A 4,152-nucleotide genomic window follows, 5' to 3' on the forward strand; every position below is an offset into this window, starting at 1 on the left:
TGGTGTCCGCGCTGCAGCGCAGCAGTTTGCTGCAGGAGGAGCTCTGCTCCCCGCAGCGGGTTGCCACTCTGGGGGTGGGAGCCCCCTGACACTGGCCTGGCAGCGTTTGGAAAGGCTGAGCCGCCCCCGCCGCGGCGTCCAGTTTTGCCCCAGCCCTCGAAGGTGCAAAGACCGGCGAGGGCCAAGCTGGGTTTTGTTTTTATTTGTTTTTTGAAGGCAGCAAAATACCCCGGTGAACGGGCAGCAGCACGGGGCTGCAGCGAGGCGAGGGCGACCTGCTCTGTCATTTCTGCCTCGTGCTAATGTTCGCGGCCAGGGTTTGCAGCCTTCACTCCCCCAGGACCCTGCAGGCGAGCGGCGGGGCCGGGCCCTAGCACCCACAGCCCGGTTGGGACCTCGTCTCTTCCTTCCCCCGTCCCCCTTTTCCCACATTTCTCTTCCCAGCCTGATCCAAAGCCCGGAGAAGAGACTCATGTTGGCTTCAAGAGCGGTCCCTCTGGCCCAGCGGAGAGACGGCCAAGCAGGACCGGCCCCCAGAAACCCTCCTGCCATCACCCGTTTGCCCTCCACCCCCAGAGCCCCACATTTTTGTCTCACCGCTGTGGGGAGAGCAATAATGTCTGGCGGCAGAGGCCTCTTTAAACTTTACAATTACCAGATCTGACAGCTGAAGCCAGACAAATTCAGATGGAAATAAGGGTCAAGCTTTGGAGAGAGATGGTAACGACCAACTTAACAGAGGGTCTGTGCCAGGCCTCGCTAAGTGAAGCCTTTCAGTCAAGCCTGGATGTCTTCCTACAAGAGATACTGCCGCTTACTTGGAAGCTGTGGGCTCGGCTCATGGGTTAGCTAGTGATTTTGTCCAGTCTGTCATGCCAAAGGTCAGGCGAGATGCAAATCGGGATCTTTTGCAGCCTTCGGATCCTCTAGAATAGGACCAAGTCACCTCCCACGAATGAGTGTTATCTGCACAGAAGCAATAATCACTAGTTACACAGTCTGGATAGAAACCGGTATCAGAAAATAAACACTCGTATAGGACCGGCAGCAAACAGGAGAAGAATGCCGCTCGGGAGGAATTGTTTCAGACCAGATTGCTTCGCGTGGGCCGGCTCCCGCGGCGGCGGTTTGCAGTTTCGAAATCAAGATCTGTAGAGCCCCAATCGGCTTTTCAAGGCAAGTCGAATAGTTTTCCGTGTCCTGCTCTGGTCTCCAGACAGCACGACTGCCAACGTCCGGCTGCCGGCGCTTTCTGCTGTTCTAATCCCGCTCCTTGCTCCCTTTCCGTTCTGCAAATGCGGGGGTTCTCCAGCCTTTTGGGGGACGCGTGCCCTTCGCTGAGGTTGTCAGGCTGCTTTTGTGTCCCTACGGGTCTGTGCGGCGGGTGAGGAATAAAGCAACCCTTTCTGTCACGGCTCCCAGTTGTAACGTCTCCAGCGGCTGAGAGGTCGTGGAGCTGTTCTTTGTTTGTTCTTCCCGTTGTTTCCCTTGCCCTCCTCCTGCTTTCCGTTCCCTCCCTCTTGCCTGTGCCAGGTCCCCCCCGGGCTTCCCGGATCCTGGGTTCAGAAACGTGGTGCAGACACACCACCAGCCCATCCAGCCCTGGGCCTCTCTCCGGCTGCCAATTCACCTCCACCTTGACATGGAGAGAGTGCTTGTTCTCGCACCCCTAGTGTTGGCTGTTCCCCAACTGCCCTAAAATCAGACAAGCGGAGACCCTCCGTCAGAGCAGTTGTGCCGGAAAGGTGAGGAGGATGAGTGGCTGTTGTGTGGGCAGCATGCCTGGTGCCCCTGGCACGGATACCAGCCAGGAGCCGGGGCAGTCGCAGAGGAGGTAGCGGGCCTAGGAAGGAATTTGATTCTCATCCAGTCCGGGTGCACCTGGCATTTGGGCTACCCTCACCTCCACCGTCTTGGTAAGGAACTGATGTTTAACGTAACGATTCCCAGGAGAGAAGGGACAGCCTGGGCCAGGGCCAGGGACAGCAGCAGCAAGAGCCGAGCAGGGGAGGAAAGGAAGGGGCAGGGTTGCTGTCGATGACTTCCCAGCGCACACCGTGCCCTGGGCTGCTAAACTGGAAGTGATACAGCCCTGGGCAGGGCACAGTTATATTGCCGTAAAGGTGCTGAGTCAGCCATGCTATTTTATAGGTGCTTTTATAACCACATCCACCCTGCAGATAGCTAATGCTGGCATAACAGCACGGGCTAGAAATGAGCCCCCTCCCTCACCTGGTGAGGCACAAACCGGGTGCAGGACGAACCCCATCCTCCCTTTCCTGTACAAGTGTGGAAATGAGCCTCCTCCCTCACCTGGTGAGCCACAAACCGGGTGCAGGACAAACCCCATCCTCCCTTTCCTGTACAAGTGTGGATCTGGCAGCTGCTGCTTCTTAGTAGAGAGAGTTAGTGCATCAGAAAGCAGGGGAGAGGTGCACCTTTATAGACCCAAGTTCACTTCATCATGAGTAGATCCAGGCAAGAAGCGACTCTCCGAGTCCTCCCTCACCTGGTGAGCCACAAACCGGGTGCAGGACAAACCCCATCCTCCCTTTCCTGTACAAGTGTGGATCTGGCAGCTGCTGCTTCTTAGTAGAGAGAGTTAGTGCATCAGAAAGCAGGGGAGAGGTGCACCTTTATAGACAGACCCACACTTCATCATAAGTAGATCCAGGCAAGAAGCGACTCTCCGAGGGAGTTGCAGGGTTGCTTTCGCTGCAGGCGCTCGGATTGACCCGCTCGTGTCCCTCCTTCCCCCAAAATGAAACACACTTTCACGCGTACGTGTTCTCACTCTCCGATACCCATCAACAGCGCTACGCAAACCCAGGTTGTGGCCAATGGGAACCTTTTGTGACCTGGTGCGAGGATGTTTCTGATAAACCACGGGGAGAAAGGCATGGTGTATTATTTTTCTTTTGTGAAAGCAAAATGAACTTCAGTTAGGTTTGCAGCTCTTTGCAGAACAGTCCCTTGGGCCAAACCAGGCCTTTTTTATGACAAAAACCTAATGCAGTGGGAAAACATCACCCGGTGCTGCTTGTTGGCCGAGACACAGGAGCTCTGGACATTTCTCTCCATTGTCCCCGTCACGGTTAGCGGCAGGACCCCCCCGCTCCCGGGGTCTCACCCCACGCACACGTCCCCTAGTGCCAGGCCTCAAGCCATGATGTCTCGAGGTGGGATTCCCCAATTCGCCAGCTGTTAGACCATGATCCCTTTGATTTTGGAAGTGAAACAACAGTCAATTAAATTCTCATAGCCAATTAAACACCGAGTCCCAAATGCTGGAACTCCATGCGCAGAAGGGGAGGGCCTGAAAAATGGTAATTTTTTGATTATTAAAAAAATGATTACAATTGTTATCCTATCCATTTCCTATCAGCTTAATTCAACAGGCATCTGTGCAGGTGCCCCCTCACCCCTCCTCGGGATCCCCCTGCCAGGAAAGCATGGGCCCTGCAGCTAGTGGGTCTCCCCAAGGGCTCCCCTTTGGCCCCTGTGACAGCAGCTGTTTGACGTGTGTCCTAAGCAGCGTCCTGACCGTATCGCACTGCTTACCGTGCAGTAAATGCTGCAGCACACGCGGGCCCGGGTGTGAGGCCAAGGAGAGCCCTACCCACTTAATCCCCTGAATGAGCAACACCTCTGCCCCAGAAGGGCAGGGAGAAGCGCCTGCAGGCTATTTCTTTTCTTCCTCCCTTCACTGTTAGTTGAAGCCCCGCTTGGCCATATATTTTTTCTTCATACCCATTTGCTTTGCCTCTATTTTCCCAATCACTGCCGATCCCTCTCATTTTAAAAGGAAGGACCAAACAAAGATGCAACACAAGATAAACGACGCGTTCTGCTGATACGGCTGCTCCCACCCGACGGGTCCGAGACCGCTTTACACACGGGACAGGAAAGACGCACTCCAGTCCTCCTTGAAATGCAGCCACCTCTGGATTGGAGCCGGGCTCACAGCAACGCTACCCACCGCTCTGTGCATGGATGCGTGATGCAGCGAGACAGGCCGGCCTGCTCCCGGACACACACATGCATCGAGCCCTGGGTTTGCACTGGCTTCCACACGTATTTACAGATCAAAGGGCTCCGCGGCCTGTTCAGGGTGGCCTTATCCAGAGCGGGCTCTGACAGGCTCACACTCCC

Source organism: Alligator sinensis, unplaced genomic scaffold, assembly GCF_000455745.1.
Source record: "Alligator sinensis unplaced genomic scaffold, ASM45574v1 scaffold388_2, whole genome shotgun sequence".
Lineage (NCBI taxonomy): Eukaryota > Metazoa > Chordata > Crocodylia > Alligatoridae > Alligator > Alligator sinensis.